At 52.3% G+C, this 22771-nt stretch overlaps 1 protein-coding gene across 2 annotated transcripts in view; it reads left to right on the top strand.

The window, feature by feature from the left end:
- The window catches only part of Fam163b (family with sequence similarity 163 member B), a 32072-nt gene that overhangs the window by 4811 nt on the left and 4490 nt on the right, over positions 1-22771 (top strand). Inside the window, exon 1 of one of the 2 annotated variants that reach the window (XM_050155064.1) lies at positions 4858-4920. The exons of the other annotated variant lie outside the window; for it this stretch is intronic. The gene's annotated coding sequence lies outside the window, so the exon portion shown is untranslated. Of the gene's footprint in view, positions 1-4857; positions 4921-22771 lie in introns of those variants that run through there. 2 annotated transcript variants of the gene reach the window in all.

The raw sequence follows: 22771 nt of genomic DNA, 5'->3' as shown, positions 1-22771 counted from the left end.
GCCTCCCAGACTTACCTAGTTGGTCTGGCAACAGGCCTGTGTGCCATCCACTGATTCTTCCTGTTACAGGGTTGACTGAGGGGTAAGCATTGAGTGGAAGGGCCTAGTAGCTGGCCGGGGGAGGAGAGAGTGGGAGGAGGCATGTAACAGGATTAAACTGCAGTGTGGGAAGGTTCTGTGTGGTTGGCAGCGTGAGGCATGGAGGCAGGTACTCCAGATTCTATGGAAATCACCTCACTGGAGGGAAGGCATCCTGAATGCAATCAGAGCTGAGCCCCTACTGGGTGATACAGTCAGGAGAGCAGGTAATGCAGAGGCCAGACACTTCTACCATCCCCGGAGGCAAGGGAGGTCATCAGGAGAGGCTAACTGACAAGCAGTGGGCTCTAGAAATGCCCCTGACTTTTCTTTGAGGGAAAGAGAGCACCAGATGGGGCTAGTCCCAGGTGCCTCACTGGCTTCTAACTGTGTTTTTGTGAGTACAATTAAGACCTCCATCCACTTCCATGCTTTGGTTACTGAAGCAGGATTAGCCAATCTCCCCTTCCTGGCCCTGGCCAAAGGACCCCTTATTGTAGGCTCCCCCATATCCCTGCCCGGTCAGTTCACTTGCTGCTGTACCATGCCCGGTAGTGCACCCCTTAGTACTTGGTTGCTCTCAGTATGCCAGGAACAGCAGGAGGCTCAGGGAGCAAGGCTACAGAGCTCTGGGGGGCAATAGGAGGACACTGGGGGTACCATTAACTCACCATAGCATGTGTCTGGGGCTCACCTTACAATGTTTGAAATGCAATATTTATATTGTGTTTTCCAAATCCCTCCACTCAGGGTTGGCATACGCAGTCTCTCTGGGAACATTCAGGAACTTCCCTAAGGCAAAATAAAGATGTTCACTTTTCCAGTTTATAGGCAGACACCCACTTGGGGTTCCTTTTTCTGAGCCCATTCCAGATCCCCACAGTCCAGGCTGGCTTATCCCAGGACTGACACCACGCCCTCTACGTGTGAGAGGCCTTGATCACGTCTCCTGTGAAAGGAGGTAGGGTGGGGATGTGGGGGGCAGTCTGTGTCTCTCTCTAGAATTTGCTAGTCTTTGCCCACGTGGTTGACATAAGGAAGGTTGGTGTTTACCTGTGTCTGGCGTTTGTTTGGTTAAAACACTCATTACGTGGGAAGCTCCTTATAAACCAACTCACAGAATGAAAGAGTACAGCCGTCTGTGATTTTTACCTCCATGAGGCTTCCCACATGAGATGCCCCTCTAATTACAAAACTAAACTCTGTCACAGAAGGCTGTTACACGGCACAGCGTCTCGGGAGATCACTCTCGCAGTTGCTCATAGTCCCACTGCTCTGTGTCTTGCTTTCTCCTTGGGAGCCCCCGCCTCGCTGATCAGGAGATAGGATGGGGAGAGAATAAGAAAGAAGGGAGGGGGAACCATGGGAAGAGATAGGGTCTGCCTTCAGCCATAGGTACCTCAGACCTGCTGGTCACCATCCCCTCTTTGCTCCGGTTTCCTGGCATATTAAGACAGGTGTGGTTTCCCCTTCTGTCATCAGGAATGATTCCGAGTCCCTGCAGGAGCACGGTGGAACATGACAGTAGACTATGGGGGTCTCTGGGCTTGGAACAGGGAAGAGGCACTGCTGGCCAGCTGCTGTACCGTGTGTGGCTGAGAAACTCAGACACCTTGCCGCAGCCCGTGGAGCCCCTCCTGTCATGAATTCACCCTCCCAACCTTCGCTTGTGCTCTGCCGTGCCCTGCATTCGCGCTTCTGTGCCATTTCTGGGACTTCTGAGACCTTTCCCCCGAGGGTCTTCCCCCTGCTTCCCTCTGTCTGTCAGTGTCAAGTCTGTCCCCTCTCGTCTTGTCTGCATCAAGGCTGGAAGGGCTTAGGGTAAGGTTCTTTACACCCTCCCCGCCCCCTGTAGCCAGTGAGGTGCCTGAAACACAATGGGCCCTGCTGGGGGTAGTTCCATGTGGGAGGAGGGTCAACCTCATCTTCCAAAAGGCGCAACGGCTAGTGTGTGGCCCTGAGTGGACTCCAGATCAGACACCCGTTGTTAGAGCCAGAAGTGGCTACTGCCTCAGGAAAACTTGCCTCCAGTACCCCTGTCCAGTGTGTTCAGGACTGGGGCACAGGATGCAGCTGCCTGCCTGCAGCCCCCAGGGCCTACTGTCTCATTCCAGCTCTCCTGCCACAGAGCTGCCCATGACAGAGGGTGACTCAAGGTGGAGGAGCCTCACCCCATCAGACTTTGCGGTCAACACTGTCATCTCATGACCGTGAAAAGTTGTAATGATGATTTAATCTGCAAGATGGGCCTATCGAGCATGCTCTGTTCACTTGAAATCCCCCAAATCTCGTTTAGTTTGTTGGTTTGTTTACCTTGTCTTTTGTTGTTTTTTGCTTTGAGACAAGATCCCAGTAGGTGGCCCAAGCTGTCCTTGAACTCAGGGCAGTCCTCTGGCTCCTGAGTAGTGATGTGTTCACCACACACAACTGAGCCCCATTTCATAAAATGAAGATGCTCCGGGCATCTGTGCTGAACCTTGCTGTTCAGGGCTGCTCCGGGTGGAGGAGCCATGCCAGTCAGCTAAGTGAGGAGATGAAGGAGCCAGGGAGGTCGAGGATGCATGGTGGACAGACAGCACAGGACTCTGGTGCTTGACCCTACACGGTGTGTATACAGGTGAGGACCTCACATGTCCACTTCTAAGAGAACTTAGAGAGTTGCCAGGGAAGAGAAGGAGGCAGGGCCTCAGCTTGGTGTTAGAGGTCTTGCAGCCCTTCCCTCACTGCTGAGCAGACTGACCGACATCTGTGGGGTGTCTGCCTCAACCCCCACTCTGTTTCTATCTTCTTCCTGTGTGTCAGCAATACAGCAGACTCACACACACAGGGACACATGCAGATACTCATACATACAGCAGGCGCATGCAGAGACATGCACATGGGGACATGCAGAGACAAACATGCATACACAAACATGAACAACAGGGGCAAATGCAGATATATACACAAATATGCAGATACATGCAGATATGTATATGGGGACATATATACATACATGATGTACACACAATAGACACACAAAAAACAACAAAAAAACACAGCTGACACAGGGAGACATACACATGGGACACAAGCAGAAACACACAAGCACACACAGAACAGAGACATTCATAGAGGGACACACTTAAACACATACATGTACACATGACAGACATGCACACAGTTGATATACAGAGAAACACATGTACATACAGGCACACACACAGACACACACAGACACATGCACAAATATAACTATGCCCATACATGTCATACATCTAGCAGATACTCAGAGATATGCACATGGGGGTCAACACAGACACACATACAAAACACACATGCACACACACAGAAGACACACACTGAGACATGCATATAAATACACACATGTGTAAACACAAAATATACATAAACATGCACAACAGGCACATGTATGTAATAGACACACAAAGGCATATGCATATATACAACACATATGTACAGAGCAAATGTAACCCAACAGTAGACAGTTTGTTTAACATGCAAGAGGCCCTGAGTTCTATCTCCAGAACTACCACACACACACACACACACACACACACACACACACACACACACACAGAGAGATACACCCAGTCTCATCCTGTGCCCTCTGCAGTAACAGGACAAGAAGAAACACCTTGTTTTGGAGACACTGTCCAGCTCTCGTTCTGCAGGCACATGACCCAGGCTTCTGGAAGATTCTATGCCTCCTGTTGGGCTGCTTCCACTTGACTGTTTCAGTAACACGGCACCCTCATGCTCTCTGACTGCCAGCTCCTAGGGAACTTCTGCTGGCTCAGAGACGCTGGGCATTCTCTTGGTCATCTTGCTCTATTGCACTTGTGATTTCTCAGCCTGAGTAGCAAGACTGATGATAGTTCTTGTATGTATCAGTCAGTTATGGGCATAGTGACTGTGTAACAAGCTGTCCTGACATTTACCAACAGAACAGCAAACAAAGCTCTTCTTGCTTACAGGCCTATAGTTAGCTGGGGAATGTTCCGCTCACTATGGGTGTCCAGTCTAGGCCCCCAGGACTCTTCCACAGCTCCAGTCTCTGAGCATATGCTTTCTGGACATGGTGTATGGATCCCAGAAATGCAGCTTCTTCAAGACTTTGCCTAGAACAGGAACGTGGCCTCTTCCTGTGCTTCATTGTTTACCAAGGCCAAGGTCACCAGGGTAAGATTCTGTCACTCCCATGATAATACGAGGCCCATTACAAGGGCAGGAGGAGGCTTACTGGTCTGCATTTATAGATAGTTCCTAGGAGTGGCTAGACTCAAGCCCTCCTGATCTGATATCATGAGCAGGTCTTACAGAGATGAAAGCTCGTGGCTGGCTCCTGCTGTCTAGTCTGCCCTAGTTCCACTAATCTGGAGAAGTGATAGGGGAGGAACAGGGAATACACCCCTTTCCCTCACTTTCCTCCAGTCGGAGCAGAGAAATGAGTTGGCGGTCTGAGCTGGTAAATTTGATGATGGGGTGAAGGGACAATGGCTGGCACAAAGTGGGAACCCTGTAAATGCTCATGCAGCTAATGCTAGCGTTGCTTTCCCGGGCTTGGCAGACCCTTGACCCTGAGCAGATGCTGGGGAGAGGGAGACTGCGTGGAGGAGTGAGGAGCCTCCTCACCTCTGCTGGTTCAAGGAAACTCCAGTTCTGCTGGCGTGTCTGTATGAGGACAGAGAGAAAGTCTCTCATGGTCACGGTCACGGTCACGGTCATGGGGACAAAGCAGGTAGGAGGGAGTTGGAGTGGAGAGGAGGGAAGGTGAGGCCTGTCCCTCCCAGCACAGCCTGAGTGTGGAAGAGGCAAGAAAAGGAGAAGACACTCAGGCAGGTAGGGAGATCTACCCTACCTGCTGTCTCTGGGCACAGAGCTTCTGACAGGCTTGGAAAGGCATCTCGGGCCATCACACATAGTGCAAGGGCCCTGTTCTGGGAAGGTACCAGAGAATGGATCAGTATTGGTCAGGAGAGCTCCCCAAAGGGCCAGTCTGAGCTGAGACTGGAAGAGAAATCCAGCGCAGTGGTGAGGCCTGAGGTAGTACTGGGGAGATGGGGTGGCTGGGGAAAGCAAGGAGACAGCGAGAATCTGGTGCAGGTGAGGCCCTCAGGGGCCAGAAGAGCAGAGGAGGTGCCAGGAAGGGAGACATGAATCTGGGTAGATGAGGAGAATACAGGTGAAAGGGGGGGAACGGCCTGCCTGTCACAGGGGAGCACCAGCTCTGCTCCTGACCAGACCAGGGTTCTGCTGGATAGAGATGTCAGGGCGTCCTTGTCTAAACTGCTCAGCCTGAGGTGTGGCCCTGAGAGGACCTGAGGCTCCTGTTACCCCCTCTGCTGTTTGCCTTGTCATGGGTGCCTGCTCCCAGTTTCCCACCTGTGAAATACATTCAGCTGGAACTGTCTGACCTGAGAACCCGGCCTACACTTTGGAGCATGAAAAAATACAGATTTTACTCCAGCGTAGAAGTAACAGGGCCAAGCACAGGAGTGAGGAGAGCCCCACCTTCTTGTCTCAACACCTGCAGCACCTTGGTAGCTATGGAAATCACAAGTGCCCTTATGAACTACTGAGATGTAAAAATGTATTTTTTCCTGATTTTCTTCTGCATTCGTGTATCTTCGTGCTAGGTGAGGCTTAAGAACAAAGGCTTGCTCAGACCCCTGTGTCCAGCATGTCTCACACCCGACTCCTGCTGCCTTTGGTAGGGTACTCAGAGCCCCTGCTCTCAGCCTGGGCCTCCCCCAACAGACACAGGTCCCACCAGCTCCCGTGTGAGCAGAGTATACACCCATTCAGACCCCGGGGAGGCTAGGTTTTGTGAGGGCTAAAGTCTTCACTGGAAGCCCAAGGCTGGTCCATCTGGATATTGTCCCTTACCCAGGTTGGGCCACAGAATGAAAGTAAAAATCTGCTGGTGTCAGCTCCAAAACGGTGTATCCTGCAAGGGGCCGGCTTCAGTGTGGGTCTACACTCCAGGTCCTTGTAGTTTGGGGCGGAGTCAGTTCTTTTCTTTTCTTTTTTTTTAAATTTTTTTATTATTATTTTTTAATTGAAAAAAAAAATTCCTGCCTCCTCCCAGCCTCCCATTTCCCTCCCCCTCCTCCCTCCACTCCTCTCCCCCGGTGGAGTCAGTTCTAAAGGCGCCTCAGATTCACCATTCACTTTGGAAAGGATTTTGTTCTTCCCTGTATAGAAGGGTCTAGGTTGGTGTTGTCTTTGTGTTTAACCGATTGCCACCGCCCTTCTATTGTCTCCTGTCTGCCATTGTCACCAGTCCAAAGTCTGCTGTAATTCTTACTTCCATTCCTGGGAGTCCCTGAGTCTTTGTTCTGTGATTTAGATGCTCTCTGGATATTGCAATAATGTGCCTGGCTGTTGTATCCTTTAAGCCCTTCCTGTGTGCAGTTTATTGTGCTTTGGGAACTAAAGGCTTATTATTGTTATCCTGATCTAAAGCTTTCTTTCTAAAATGTGTGTGTGTGTGTGTGTGTGTGTGTGTGTGTGTGTGTGTAGGGCAGAGAACAATTTTGTGGGGTTAGTTCTCTTCTTCCACCTTTGCATGGGTTCTGGAAATTGATCTCAAGCTTTTGCAGCAAGTGCCCTTACCCTCTGAGCCATGTCGCTGGCCCCCCAGTTTGAAAACTATCTAGCCGACCTTCTGATCTTCTTCCTGGGGATTTATTACCCAGATGCTGGGCCACTTGCGGTTTCCCACATCTTAGGAGGCTCTATCTATTATTTAGTTACTTGTGCTCTATCACCACCATTTTGTATTATTTCTATCCCCCCCCCTTCCTTAGGTCTAACCCGATGTTAATCAGAGCTGTTGTGTGTTTGCCTTTTTTGACATTGTTACTTCTTCACCTGTGGAACTTTGTTCTGTTTCTTTTAACTCCAATTATCCCCAGGTTTTCCCTACTATAGGACACAGTAACTATTTAGCGCTCACATCTCCGGACTCTGTCACCTGACCTGCCCCTGGTTAGTGTCCTTGGCTGGATTTTCTTTCCACTGTGGGTTGTTTGTTTTTCTGACAAGAGGCAACTGTTCCCTGGGTGCCACATATTGTCGATTTTTTACCTTGTTGTGACCTTAGGTATTCGTGTATTTCAATATGTTCTCATGCCAGCAAAATGGTTCACTGGATAAATGTGCTCGAGTTCACTCTCTGGGACCCATGTGATGGAAGCAGAGAGCTGACTCTGTAAGTTGTCCTTTGACCATAATGAATTCACGTTGTCACCTGCATGAATGTGAACTTGCACAGCACAGACACTCGTGCACTCGCATGCATGCTAGTGCACACACACACACACAACTCACTCTAGTGCTGCTGGAGTACAGCCAAACCACCTTCAAACTGTTAAAAGCTTGCTTATAAGTTCTGTGAAGCATGACCAGAGCAACTTTGAGCCCAAACCCTGCAGAACTTTCCAGTATTCCAGGAATTGTGATGCTTTCCTATGTAATCAGGATTTTTTTTTGAGACAGGGTCTCCCTCATTGAACCTAGTGCTCACGGACATGCAAGCCTCAGGGCTTCTTCTGTCCCCACTTCCCCAGCACTGTAATTAAGGGCAGATGCAACCATGAGCAGATTTTACTTGTTTGCTAAGGATCAAATTTAGTTCTCCTGCTTACACAGCGGAGGTCTGTCTCCAACCCCAGATTGAGCTTTTCTGACGCTCGGATCCGTTGAGCTCTGCCTGCCTGACATGTTCTTTGTGGGGTGCTCTCTCCCTCATCACCCCCTCCCCAGTTCACCTTCAGACTTGGCATCCTGCTTGCCCTCTCTTTCCCCTGTTAGCACCCTCTACTCTCCCTCCTTCTGCTTCCTAGGATTAGGATATATTCACACTGCCAGAGAGACTAAGCCAACACAAGGGTTGGTGTCCTGGTCAGGGTTGTTACTGCTGCAGGGAAATGCTGTGACCGAAAAGCAAGGTGGAGAGTGAAGGGTTTGTTTAGCTTACACTTGCACATGGCCCATCAACAGGACATGAACTAATGCAGAGGTCATGGAGCTGTGCCGATCACCGGCTTACTCGCAATGGTTTGCTCAACCTGCTTTCTTATAGAACCCAGGACCACCCGCCCAGGGATAACACCACCCACCATGGGCTGGGCCCTCCCCCATCAATCACCAATCAAGAAGATGCCCTAGAGCTGGATGTTATGGAGGCGTTTTCTCAATTGAGGTTCCCTCCTTTCAGATGACTCTAGCTTGTGCCAAGTTGACATAAAACTGTCCAGCACAGGGTAGACATAGATGCAGGCCCAGGATGTGCTAGAACTCAGCGAATACTTGCTGCCAAATGGTAGGGAGATGTCTATGGTCTTCACACCCTGAAAGTGCCTGACCTCACCTGAATTGTGGGTAGATTTTTAAATGCCAAGTGTACAGTGTGGGCAGTGAGTGCTGCTGGGTTCCAGAGGAGGGAGCAAGGATGGGATTCAGGGAAGACTTGCTGGAGGAACTGGTTGAATGATGGCTTTGAACAAGAAGTTGAGGGAGTTCAGGAATGACTAGCAAAGTCCCCAAGACAAGAAAAACAAATTACTAGGTTTTCAGTTGGCAGGCTGGAGAATAAGTGTCTGCATAGATAAATTCAAGGAGTCCTGGAGGATACCGAGGCTCCAAGCAGAACAGAGGGTAGGGATGGGAAAGGCGGGCAACCATGGAGAGCCTAGAGACACAGATATTTGGGCCTAGGTCCTGCAGTTCTGTACTGAGAGACTGGTGAGGACACAATAGGAGGGTACTGTTCTGGAGACTGTGAGCTGCAGCCTGCCGGGGCTGTTCTCATGCACAAAGAACAGAACATCCCCATCCACCACCCTGCAGACACCCTTCCTACGGCAGCTCTTGTCCCCTCGACTTAAGTCCTGTGCTGGGCCAGGGAAAGTGACTGCGATCAAGACAGGCCTGCCCAGAACTCAGATTCTGCAAAGGAAATAGAGAGGGAAAGCGATTGCTACCACCGAGGCCACAGCACTGCCCGACCATGGCTGCACACGAGGCCTGCGCTAGGATGTGGCCAGCCTGCCCAACAGCCCTGATCCTGGGGGTTCAACAGGCAGGACTGTGTCCCTGCTCATCTCTAGACACCCAGTGCTCATCACGCAGTCAGCATGACGGCGAGAGGGGCTGTCTAAAGAGCAGCGTGATCGCTCTGTCCCAAAATAAGGGACAGAGCCGGGGTGGTGGCACAACCCTGTTATTCCAGCACTTGGGAGGATGAAACAAGAGGATCCTGAGCTTGAGGCCAATTTGGGATACAGAGAAAGCTCTAGACCAGCCTGGGCTACATAGTTAGATCCTGTCACAGGAAATAATATAAGGTGAGGAACCAGGACACAAGAATACTATGACAGGAAGAATGTCTACGTTTCTGTCCTGGTCTTTCTGACACCCAGGCAGACAACGATATCAGGCTGCCCAGACCTATGAGAGGAAAGATGGCATGCACTCACGGGCCTGGGCATGGGCTGCCTGGAGTACAAAGCCCCTTGAGGTGGTCGGCGTGGCTAATGCCCAGGCCTGGAGCACACCACATGGGTGTGGTTTTGTGCAGTGTTGAAGGGACAGAGTTTGTTTCCCAGGTGGGCTGCCTGCAGTGACCATGCTCACTCCGGCCTGTGAGCTCTGACTCCTACCCATCCCCTAGCCTGACTGGAGCGGCTCCTCTCCCAAAGCTCACCAGACCTACTGGCTGACTCCTGACCTACTCACCTGATGGACTCAGCTCTCATTCTATTTATGTCTGCTCCCACCCAGTCTTTCTGGTGCCCCCACCCACAGCCAGGGTCGGACCCACTATGAAACCAGAGCCCCGTGCTTACACTCAGTGGTTGACTGGGTCCTCGTCTGGAGAAATGAGAAGACCTGGGGGATGCCAGAGGCAGAGGTGCGTGGGGAGAGGGGCAAACAACCCGGTCCTGCTCCAGCCTCAGCCCCAAGTGAAAGCAGTTCTGCTCACAGCCCAGATCCAGCACTGATCCCAGCTCTAGCCTCAGGCCCAGCCTCACTCTGCCCCGATCCCAGCTGTAGCCCGACACCCAGGCCCAGCTCAGCCACACTGTGCTTCTTCCTGTCCTGCACCCTTGACAGGTGGCACTGCTTCTGGAACTGGTTCCTTGTCCTGTAAGATGAGGTCCCTAACTCCACTTCCGGGATGGTGGTGAGGCTTTAATGGGGGTGTCAAGGGCACTCTCCTTTGCACAACGGAAACTTAAGTTGTCACCATGCCAGTGTTAAAGGCAAATAAACTGAGTTATCTTAGGCTACAGGGTTTCCCAGGGGCACCCAACTGGCAAGGACCAGAAGCAGCTCTGCTCAGGCCTCTTTATTCCCTGCCCCTTCTGGTATATGACCCGCACCAGAGCCATGAATTATCCACGAGGTACCCCCTTGTGAAGTCTCTCCTCAGGCAACCCAGGAGAGGGCTCCAACCTGAGGCTCCCACGCTCAGAGCTGTCCATATTCCCTTATGCAAGAGGAAGTCTCAGAGATAGGAGCTCAAAAGAACACTTTCCCTGCATGCGGAAAGCCCTGGGTTCAGTCATCAGTGACACATAAACCGAGTATGGTAGTTCATGTCTGCAACCCCAGTGCTCAAGAGACGAGGCAAGAGGAGCAGAAGTCCACGGTCATTTTTGGCCCACCTGGGAAATGTGAGTCCCCGTGAAACAAACAAACAAACAGACACATCTCCAGGAGATGTTGGCACACTGCCACTGCAACCACTGAGCTTCCAGTGTCTGCTTCACCACACTGGCATTTATTAGAGTACCTGCTGTCTGTCAGGGCCTGTGTCTCATGGTGAGGTCATGATATAGCCCCTGTAGAACCCTAGGCATTAGGGAATCTAGCCTGGAGAATCTGGAGCTGGTACCCTGGAGGTCAGACATACAGCAGAGCTACCAGGATAGACATTGCAGGGGTGAGGGGGGGACTTTCGGATCAGAGGGAACTAACCACCTGCATGTCCAGTGCTGTCCTGTTCTGAAGCAGAGACAGCCACCAGGCCCGTAGGACACAAGGAGTAAGGCCTGTATTCTGGAGACACTGTCAGGCTGGACTTGCCTTGGGTCTCTTTCTTTAGTACAAGGTTCTTAGCATGTGGCTCTTGAACTAGTTGCATCAGCACCCTCTCAGAGCTGGTCAAGTGGGCCTGGGCGCTCCTCAGAAGCCCCGAAGATAGAGCCAGTCATCCGGATACAGAACCCTGGGGAAAGGTAGACAGACCACCTTTGGGAATTGGCTGACAGTGTGCGTGTGCCCAGCAGGTAACAAGCTAGGGAAGGGACAGGATAAAGGGAACACTGGCTGTGTCTTACTCAGTTACTACTCCCGCCCCATCAGGCTACCCAGGACCTGGTCTCCTGAGCTTAAGTGTGATGTGTTCCCTGACCAAAACAGTGCCTGGCATGCAGTGAGTTCTAAGTGAACGCGAAGCCTGCCTTGGCAGTGGATCGAAGGAGGCAGGGCAGGGGTCAAAGCCAAGGCGTAGCTAAACCTCTTCCTAAAAGACTGATGGCCTCTCAGTGCCACCCTTTGCAGGGGTATGGCAGGAGTGTTGTGGGGTGGCCTGAAGAGCATGGGGAGGGAGGGAGCAGGTGCTCGGCCTTTGTTAACAGCCCAGAATGCCCCAGTCTCCTCAGGGCTAGGCATGGATGCGAGGGGAGACTGCAGCTGAAGCAGAGGGATGAGTCCGAGAGCCAGTCCCTCCCAGGGTCCCGGCACACCATTTTCCAGAAGGCATGGGGTGGGAGGGGCAGTGTCCAGCGACTCCCCCAGCCCCGTTCCACACATGTCAGCCCCTCTGCACTCAGGGCCATTCACAGAAGGAACCCCAGCACAGTCTAGAATTCCTGGCTGGGGTCAGAGTTCTGGACCGTGTTGCCAGCTAGGGTTTGGGAGTTTTCTTGCATCCCCGGGACTGTCAGGAAGAGATGGCGGGCCAGACAGAGACCCAATAAATGCAGTATGTATGGGTGTCTGGTACAAAAGCCCAGCTGGGTCTGAACCAGAGGTCAAGCAAGCCAAGAAGAGACTGTGGACCTGGTCCAGCCCTCATCTGTCTATCTCAGGTTAGGATGGGGGAAAACTAACAGGATGGTTGCCCACCCAGCTGGCATTCAATTGTTCCAACCTCCCCTGCCCACTGAGCTGCTGCCTTCCCTTTCCACACCCTTCATATACAGGGGCCAGGAACCAGGCCCTTCGCCAGCCTTGCAGGCCTCACATCATTGAGCCCTTGGGGTACGTCCATGGGGGTCTCAAGGCCTCTCTTCCGGCCAGTGAGGGCTTTACTAAAAAATGGGACTTGAATTTGAGGCATCTGGACATGGGTCCTGGCCATGCTTGTATCCTCCTTTACTTTTCTCTCTGTGAACATGTTCCAACCATGCATGACATGTTGTGGGTGTTAGCCGAGTGCTGGCACATGATACATGGTTAATAAATGGGGTGCTAACGGTTCCAGATATCTGGGCCTGGCACTCTCCACCCCTCTGGCCAGGCCCTGAACCAAGGATTATGCTGGAGAGGATGTTGCAGTTGAAAAAAATAAAAACAAACAAACAAGATATAAAACCAGAAAACCAACAGCAGTAAAACGGATTTGAAACGGGACCTCTGCACCTTGTTATTTTTAAGAGGAAGAAACTACAATCCCAGGAAGGCCCAGCAGCTCTCTTGACTTGTGCCCTCAGGAGATGCTGGAACAGGCAAGTGAGAGCTGGAGCTACAGAAGTTAGACCCGCTCCCCACTAGGTGCCCCTGCCACACTCAGGACCCTGTGGTATTTTCCCTCACCAACCCAGCCCACACAATTGCAGACGGAGACAGCCCCCACTGTATGCTACAGTACTGCCCCCTTGTGGCTGGAGGACTGCCAACAGGTGGGAAGTCAGTTTGTCTTTCCTGAGGTGGGGTTGGAGCTGGGAGGACAGTAAACCCTTGTCCTCACACTTGCAGGCAGCTGGACCTGGCGACAGGTGACGACACATCAGCTCTGAATAGCACGTTCCCCCTCTCTCACCCGTGTATCTCTATCGTGTGACTGTGTGCGCTTGTCTTTCCAAATACTGGGCTGTGCTATTTCCCGTGTGTAGAATAGACTAATAACAGCCCTGCCTGGGTGTCCTAGGGACTGAAGGAGGTGGTGGAGGGGATCACATCTCTCCTGGTGTTGAGACTAGCGGCGGGGTGTGTGTTTACTGTTATGAAGAGGCAGTGGGAACACAGTCAGGGTGTTTGAGTGAGGCAGTGACCTGTAGCACGGATGTTAGGGTTTGGGAAGCCCAGCGGCAACACCAAAGAGGTTAGAGCCCCTGATTGCGTGAGGATAGCTCACGCCTGGGATGTTTCTGAGCATCCTCCTGTTGAAGAGCGACTGTCTCTGCTTGGTTAGAATAAGCAAGGTCGGCAGGGGAAGGGCTGTCTTCAGAGATGGAAGCTGACTAGACAGGTGTGTGACCATTTCAGAGCACCGGGAGGTGGCGGGGAGACTTCTCAGCACTTTTCTGAGCAGCAGCTGAAAAGTCTGTCTGTGGTGTTTTGATTGAAAATGACTCCGTAGGCTCATAGGGACCGGCACTATTGGAAGGTGGGGCCTTGTTGGAGTAGGTGTGGCCTTGTTAGAGGAAGGGTGTCACTGTGGGTGGGCTTTGAGGTCTCAGAAGCTCAAGCCAGCCCTGGTGTGTCTCATTCTTTTCCTGTTTCCTGTGGATTCAGACTCTCGGCTACCTCTCCAGCACCATGTCTGCCTGCCTGCCACCATGCTTCCCACCATGATGAGAGTGGACCGAGCTGAGGAACTATCAGCCAACCCCAATGAAATGTTTTTCCTTTCTAAGAGTTGCCATGGTCATGGTGTCTCTTCACAGCAATGGAGACCCTAAGACATTGTTCCTCCCCGTGTTCACACCTGCATTCCCTCCCCATGTTCACACCTGCATTCCCTCCCCGTGTTCACACCTGCATTCCCTCCCCGTGTTCACACCTGCATTCCCTCCTACCCCAGCCTGGAAACTGCTTCCCCTACTGAAACACAGCTCCTTCTTCTGTGGGCAGAGCCCCTTCTCTACCCAGGAGGGAGGGGGCTCTACCCTCCTATGTCACTTAGTACTCCCCCCCCACCCCATCTCCAGTTGTGGGCACAGTCCACCTAGTACCAACCACAGCTTCAGGCCTGACTGTCAACAGTGTCCTCTTTTAAATCAGGTTCTTCAGCGCAAGGAGGGAACTTCTCGCTTTTCTCCCTGATGGCGTACAATGGGGGATCAGATGGGGAGAGGCTCGAGGTTCCCTTCTAAGTCCTGCCTCTCACTTTCCTTTGTTTTTGCCGTGTGTGTGTGTGTGTGTGTGTATGTGTACATGTGTATGCGTGTATGTATGTATGTGTGCGCGTGTATGCGTGTATGTGTATGTATATGTGTATATGTATGTGCATGTGTGTGTATGTGCACGTGCCTGTGTGTATGTGTGTGTGTACGTGCGCGTGTTCGTGTGTGTGTGTATGTATGTACGTCTGTGTGTGCATGCGAGTGTGCGTGCCTGTGGAGGCCAGATGCTCACATCAAGTATCCGCCTCTACAATTTTCCATCTTATTTCTGAGACACCGCCTTTCACCGAATCTCCGGTTTGCTGATACCCTGAGGTTATCTGGCCAGCTCCCTCGCCAGCATTAGGATAATAGATGGTGCTTCTCCATGAATACTGGGGACCAAACTGTGATGCTCATGCTCTCTGAGCAGGCACTGTATCGAGTCCTCCTCCCAGCCCTCCCCTTCCCTCTTGCTCTCTCCCTCCCTCCTCTACCTTGTTCTCTCCATTTCTCTCTCTACCTCAGAGAGAACATGAGACCCTTACACAAAAGCCCTGGTTTAGGAAACTGAGTCCTGGATCAGGGAGAGGATGAGGGTTAAAAAAAATCTATTGGTTTCTGGAGCAAACCCATGGAAACTGTTCCCAACAGGCTATAGAGGTGCTCGGTGCTCACAGGGCCAGTACCCACCCACCCAAGAAGCCAGCCACAGCCCTCAGGCAGTAGCACCGTTTTCTCTGTACCCTGCCTAACCAGCTCTCTCTCTACATCCAAGCTGTGGGTCTGGGAACCCTGTGAGTTCTCTGGGGCTCAGGCAGAATGCAGGATTTTTTCATGGGGTTTGAGGCAACCTCAGCAGGGATAAACCTTAAGAAGTGAGAGAGCCCAGCTGTCCCCTGTTTCCAGCTTCCCTTTCAGCCTGGGCTTCCTCTCCAGGGTAGCACACCCTGGAGATGCGTGGTTTCTTCTCTACTCCTGGTTTCACCTCCCTCTAAACTCTCCTGCCCAATTCTGAGCCACATCCATGCAGGCAGGGACCTGGCTCCTGCCTTGCGGATCCTCTGTCTGTGCGGCTCTCAGACTTTGAGCCAGCTGTAACCGGTCAGCATGCAACCTTTCAGAGTGTCCTCCACAAGACTTTGAGCTCCAGGAAGGCTCCTCCAGGGACACGGGCACCTCTGTTGTCTTGGTTGGTCCTATCATCTTTCTGGCCTGTGTATTCCTACAGAAGGTGGGTCAGATCATGTCTGCAGAGATATGCAGAGGCCTGCGGTGCATCTGCTGGCTGGTTCACTCTGCCACCAGGAAAGATCATCCACCTACAGAGAGCCCTAGGGTTAAATGGGCTCAGCCCACTACACAAGGCCAAGCTCAGTAGTCTGGCTTAGTCTGAGTTATTCAACTGGGGCCTGAGATGATCTTCCACCTATAATACTCTGGAGATGGCTGGTAGAATGTGTGGGTCCCTATGCTCCCTCTGAGGGGACCCTTAGAGAGTGCAGGCCACCAATCAGGCAAGCTCTGGACATCCCCATGTTTCCTGTGCCAGCAGCTCCCTAACCAACCCTGGGCCTAGGTTTATTAATCCCCTAGTTGTGGAAATTTTTTGGGGTCCGCTACAACTTATGAGCCCCCGGGGAATCTTCCTGAGTCCTTGGGGGGGCACTGTTATGGCTTGGCAGTGCCAGGGGACACATTCCGACACTGCTGGCATGCCCTCCAGCCAGCCGCCTCCTGTCAGCCCTCCCCTTTGGTGGGCTCTGGTTAGTGTCTCTGAGACCAATCCAGCCACACAGAGCTGCTGTACACTTTCCCATCTATTTATTATTGAACGAACACAGGAATCTGGGAGCCTGCAGAGCGTGAAATTGGGAACAAATGCAGAGGAGGTCTAGACAGGAACCCTGCAGGCCGCTCTCCGCTTGCATAGGACCGCAGGGCCCTTGGGCTTCCAGGTAGCAGAAATACTTGTAACCAGACAGATGTGCTCGGGGGAGGAAAAGGGTTCTGAGTCCCCATAAGCCTTTGCCCAGACTCTGGCAAGAAAAGGAGGCTGTGAGGCCAGCCAGCCTGGATTCCCAGACAGAGCCAACCCTCTCTGTCCCAGCCTCAGTTTCTCCATCTGGAAGTGAGCAGCAATACCCTCACTAGGTTGGAAGAGACCCCCATTAAACAAGGAAGTTTCAGGATCCCATGCTGCCCCGCCGTGGCCCAAGGCAGCTGCATTTGCCAGGCCTTCGATTCTGGTGCCCTGGGATGTTGAAAGTCCCTAGGTCCAATGAAGCAACTGGATTTCCCCTGGCCCCAGAGCACTGGCCTTCACAAAGCCATCTATGTGTCCTGTACCCTGTGGGACCCTGGCAGGGGCTAAAGTGGGGTGCAAAAGTCTTCTAAGGCTAAGAAGACAAGGTGGGCACAGTGGGGGAGGCAGAGAAAGGAGTGGGTTAAACACAGAATGCACAGTCCAGATGGCAGCTACGTGGGGGGCTCCTGCCAGAGGAGGGAGCTCACGGGAGGAGGCAGGTAGAGGCGTCTGGTTCTGCTGCCAGGTGTTTCCTGCCTCGCCCCCGCCCCCGACGCTTGGGCCTCTACACAGGAGACAACGGGAGCTTGTAACATGGCTATCCTCCAGGCTGGCTGCCTAGACATGGGTTATGGGAAACACACTGTCACTCACCAGAACCACAGGCAGGTTCCAAGAATGGGTGGAGGGTGCACAGAGGAGCTCCATCCTATACTCTGTCCTTGAAGAAATCAGGGCTGGGGCTGGGGAGCATGCGTTTATAAGGCCATAAATCTGTTTATGGTCCCTGGGGGGCAATTAACAGTTTGGCAAGAGCCTTGCCAAATTTCATTGGCTGGCATGAGAAGACCACAGAGTGGCCATGGAGGTGCAGACAGACTGTGGGGTGGTCTCTGCCAGGTGTCACTGGCCTGCTTTAGTCTTTGACTGGACTGTCCTGGGTTCTTTAGGCTTTTTTCTCCTCTCTTTCCCTCAAGGACCGGCATAGAAACTTCCTCCTCCTCCTCCAGGAAGTTCCCTGGGCTCCTTCTCCCATCAGTCCAGCCCAACTCCCTCCCTGAGCCCCAAAGCCTTCCTGTTCTCTTAGGTACTCAGGTTTGCTTATCTCGGAACCTGTTGGGAAGCCTCCCTCGAGTCCAAATGAATCTGAAATCCTGTTCCTGACACCTTGACTCCGTGCCAGGCGCTTCTTACATTCATGGCCCTTACATTTGGTTGCATAGCTAAATCACCAAGACCCCTTGCAAACTGATTAAAAACCAACCAACGTTGGAAACCTTTGGACAACCTGTACTGAGTCGGCATTTCAGAGGAGGGAGCTGGGGCCCAGGAGAAGGCCTCTGCCCTGATGTGGGCAGAGGAGGTGGCTGTGGAAAGTCCAAGGCTCTGAAGAGAAGTGTAGGGGATGACTCAAGGACAGCGGGGTGAGGTGGAAGGAAGTGGCCCTTGGTCCTTACTCTCTTTCCATTGACTGGAAGCATGCTACGTGGTTCCTTCTAGCACGGGTGTTTTTCAAAGATGTGGTATACTCTGGAGAGATTCAGGAAGGCTTTCTGGATTAAGCAAACATATGTCGGGCTTTGATGGCAATGAAAGTGTGGGCAAAGGGGTATCCCAGAGGGAAGGCAGGTGGATAGAGCCAAGGGAGGTCTGGTCACCCCCCGAGACTGTTGGTAGTTAAATATAGATGCTGTCAGGCTGGATGTGAGCAGAGCTGCCAGTGGCCTGAGTGTGTGTCTATGCCGGGCCGGCCCTGGGACCTGGCACCCATTGCGGGGGGGTGTGTATCAGAAAAGAGATGCTGAGACGCTCCAGCTGGATGGCCTGGGTGTTGGAGCAGCGGCTGCTGACAGCCCTGGACACCTGGCCTAAGCTGGCATTTTTCCCATCATGCCGATAGGCTGCCTGCCGTTGGAGAGGACCCAGGCCCTAAAGATCAGCAGAAAACAGCCTGGGCCAGGAGAGGGATGCATGTCTCTCAGACCTGGGAGAGGCTCTGTGGCGAGTGTGGCCAGATCCTCAGAACCAAAGAAGGACTCATGCCTCTAGTATGACATCATCCTGTCCCTCACAGAATCTTCAGTGTTTCCCTAACTTTCCAAGGGAGGAAACTGAGGCGTGAAGAAACAAAGGCTTCTGGGGTCTGTCTGGTGACTGACCAGGGAAGCGCTAGGCTGGTCCTCAGGTTCTGTTTGAGTCATTGTATAGAGCACTTCTTTCCATGTCCTGCAGAGGTCCCTCAGCCCTGTCACGGTTCTTGTGAGCTCTCGCCTTCCTCAGCTCCAGTCCTGCATCCATGGAGACACCTTTCACTGGGGCATATACTGCCAAGAGAACCCAGCCCAGTCCCTGTGACTGTCAGTGAGCCTGCGTGTAAGCCCCGTGATGGGGTGGCCCATTGAAGGGCTTTCAATCTTGACCTTCAGGGCACTAAAGTCCAGCTTTCTGGCCACTTGTCTCCCACTTGGCCTCTCTGAGTGCAGCAAGTTCCCACCAGTATGGTGACCCATGGGGCTATCTCTATTGTCATCTGTCTTGGGTGTGGCATCTTTACAGGCTCAGAGGGTCCTGGAGACTCAGTCAGGACATCTTCACTTCTGTGTCTATTTCTCCTACCTCTGCAGAGCCTTCTGACTCTCCACACATTTGGCTGAACATGACAGCCCTCGCCACACGTGGCTTCACACAGGCCATTGACAGCGGGGACCAGTGGATCTCCTAACCCCTTTCCCCAGGAGAGAAGCTGTCCATCCCAGGCTAGGATGAGCATTCACCTCAAGCCCTTTTATATCCCTGCTGTCATCTAAGGACAGACAAGCAAGAAGGGTAGAAATGCAGCCACCACCTCTTGGCTCAGAGGCAGAGCCCAGAGAGGAGAGGAAGGGTAAGGCTGTGCTGTACCCCAAACTCTGCTGCAGTGCGTGTTCCCACGAGGGTGCCATGGGATTCAGGACCTTCGTGCAGGTGAGGTGGTCATGGGGGAGGGGTAGCAGAGGACAATTCCTGTCCTGAGGAGGGAGCCCCAGAGACCCACACATTCCTATGCACATTGGTAGATTTTGCTTTAAGCTGACCCAGAGCACTTGCCTTTCTGAGACTGGTATAAAGCAGGCCACTTTCCCTCTGCGAGCTATGGGTAGCACATCACCGCAAGCAGACAGCCATGGGGGCCATGGGAGCCTATGCCATCTCAGAGAGAAGGGTCTGTCTGACAAGCAGGGGGTGATAGGGACGAAGGCATTGACCTCCACTCCTCTCTCCTCTTACCGGGCCCTGTCCCTGCTGTCATGGCTTTCAGCCATAAGATACCAGTGTATGCTAGCCTGACACATGCCCAGTCACCTCACTTAGGACATTGTTCGGTTTGGTGCACCTCCCAGGTGGACGCTCCTCAGTCCTTTGCCTACAGCATCAGGGTTCTAGTACCTGTCCCACCCTCCCCAGCTCCTCTGACCACTAAGGAGGGCTTTCTGGGATCTCTTCAGCGATCCCAGAAAAAATCAATGTTTCTTGCACCCCAACAGGATGATGAGAGCAGAGCAGCCTAGTCTAGTGGTCACAGTGAGCACAGTTCAGGGTCACCCTCCTGAAAGAAAAATGTACCTGGACAGTCCTCGAGCCGCCTCTACTGCACACTGACTCCAAGCTCCGGCTCTATAGACCTGCGGCCCTAGCAAGGCCAGCTAGCCAGCTGGCCTCGGCCTCCCAAGAGGCTGAGGGGGCTAGAATTGCCAAGCAGCATGCCCAGGAATGTGTAGGGTCCCTAGGGCTCCTTCCCTGTCTGGGTCTCCAACGTGTCTACACCCCATTGTCTCATACTTCAGAGCTGTTTGGACTTGCCTATATTTTGTTGGAGTTGTCCCTATGTCTGTCTGTGTCTCTTGCCTTGTCTCTCTAGGTCTGTCTGGACCTATCTGTCATCTGTCTGTCCATCTGTCTTCTGGGGCTTGAATTCCAGTCCCAGCCTTGCCTCTGGCTCACAGCATGGCCTGAGCAATATTCTTCTTGGCAGTTCATGTCATGTCTCCTCCATCTGTACCCAGGCCCCTGCTTGACCCCACGAGGCCATCTGACCCTCTCCCAAGTCCAGCCGCAAATATGTGCGAATGCCTCGTATCCACCCTTCTCACCCAGACCTGGAGAGTCAGAGCAAATCACCAGACTTCCAGTTTCTCTCCTACACTTTTGGGAACTGATCAGTCAGCCCCAATGCCAGCAAGTCTTGGCCAGGTTTAGCAGAACTTCAGAAACGTGTGCATGTTTCTGTAACAGCAAAAGGTGAACAACAGTGTCTGTGGGATCCAGCTGGGTGATCTGGGCTCTTCTCCTAAAGGAGCGTGACCTGGGTGTGAGGAGGCCAGGCAAGCTCCACAGTGGATCAGAAGGCTCCCTAAGGTTTTCCTTGTAGCACAGGCCAGACTGTGCATGAAGGAAAGAAAGGAGGGCACAGACTTAACAGCGCCTTCTTTCTCTGAGAGGGGAAGGTATTCTTGGGCGTGTGTTGAGGACGCGGCCATGGAAGGAGAAAAGCAGAGCGAAGACAGATTGTTGCTTCCAGGGCAAAGCATAAGAAGGGAGGAAGGGAGGGAGGAAGGGAGGGAGGGAGGGAGGGAAGGAAGGAGTTTGGGAGGGAGAGAGGGAAGGAGGGAGGGGAAGGAAGGAGGTTGGGAGAGAGGAAGGAAGGAAGGAAGGAAGGAAGGAAGGAAGGAAGGAAGGAAGACGGCCTCCAAATGTTCCTGGATTTATGCTGTGGTCTGTTTAACCAAGCACTTTGTATAATTGAGAAGAAAATTTTCATTAATTTTTATATTTGAAACAAATGAGGAAAAGATGAATCTGAATATGGGGTTGGTGGGGAGCCACTGTGAAGAATTGTCGTGGTGCCTCTGAAAGTCCTTCCATTCAACTCCGTCCTCATGGGAGCGAGCAGAGAGACAAACGGCAGGCTTTCAGGAGACTTCGGTGGGACACTGATACTGTCATTTCAAAATTGCTGCAGATACAAGGAGGAAAGTAAGGAAGGGTAGGATGTTAAGAGAGAAGTCAAAGATCCAATTTTAATGACTAAAAAACCCAAACCAAAAAACTAGAATCCCAAAGTTTAAGTGCAAATATCAATAGGAACTCCCGTCTTAGGTGTCTGCTTCCGACAATGTAAAGCATGTTGGCAGGTGGCGCCTGCTTGGAGACTCAGTACCTGGAAAATAGAGCTCGGAGGACTGGAGGTTCAGGGCTAGCTTAGTCTACATGAGGCTGTGTCTCGAAAAAATTAAGCTAAAATTGTTGGGCCAGAGAGATGGCTCAGTGGGTAAGAGCTGTGTACCCATGAAGATCTGAGTTTGGAACCCCAGCATCTGTAGCCCTGGGAGTAGGGAGTTGGAGACAGGAGGATCCCTATGTCCTCATCCCCAGCTTAGCCAATAGCAAGCTCCAAGCTCAGTGAGTAAACCTGTCTAGGGGAACGAGACATGCACACAAGTAAAATAATGAGTTTGTTCACAATAGAAGATGCCCATGCTCTGGTTGTTGTGAACACTGAGATGGGGGGGTCGGGTTTCTCCTATTAAACTCCACCAAAGGCTCATGAGGTCGCAAGGATAGCACAGCAGCAGCTGTGGAGAGGCCTCCGAACCCACAGCCTCACTGGGACAGTGTGGCCACTGACTGCAGGATAAAGACTGCAGTAGATGGAAACACGCCAAATGGTGAGCAACGCTGCAGTGAGCCTCAAAGCCTCAGACACAGCCTCAAGCCTCAGGGAGGCTCTGCCTGCCCTAGGAGGTGATGGGGGAAGAACTGGGCATAGCTGCCTCCCATCTTCAGACGAGCCTTTGCTATCACAGGCTCAGCAAGCTCTTTATAACTTTATCTGGAAGAACCTGAATAGATAATGTGAGAGAAATGAAACTTTGAGGGAAAAAAGTCACTGTTTTGCATTTGCTGTGATATTGCTAGAGCAGTTGGGTAGCAATCAGGAGGGGACATCGCATGACGAAAGAACTAGATGGAACCACTGTCAACGCAACATCACGAGAAGGGGAATTGGCCCTACGCCTTGAAGGTGATGTATAAGGAGGCCAGCTTAGAGTTCCAAATGGTCACGAAGGGTCTGTTAGCAGCCACACGAGGAAACACTCCAACTCTAATACACAGAAGATTCTGTAAGATGGATGAGTACACTTCTCTCTAACCACATGGCAGGGAGGCAGGAGAAAGACGGGTGAGAACTGAGGCATTCAGGAATGACAGGGTCTCACACGAATGGGAGGCTAATGTGTAAGGACGGCATCTCAGAGGATGGGGAGGCCAAACAGAGCGGTGGCTT

The sequence above is a fragment of the Alexandromys fortis genome, unplaced genomic scaffold (assembly GCF_014885135.2).
Source record: "Alexandromys fortis isolate MF-2015 unplaced genomic scaffold, M_Fortis_MF-2015_v1.1 scaffold_72, whole genome shotgun sequence".
In the NCBI taxonomy this organism is placed as follows: Eukaryota; Metazoa; Chordata; class Mammalia; order Rodentia; family Cricetidae; genus Alexandromys; species Alexandromys fortis.
The sequence above is the reverse complement of the archived record's forward strand: the minus strand, read 5'-3'. Positions and strand labels throughout refer to the sequence as shown.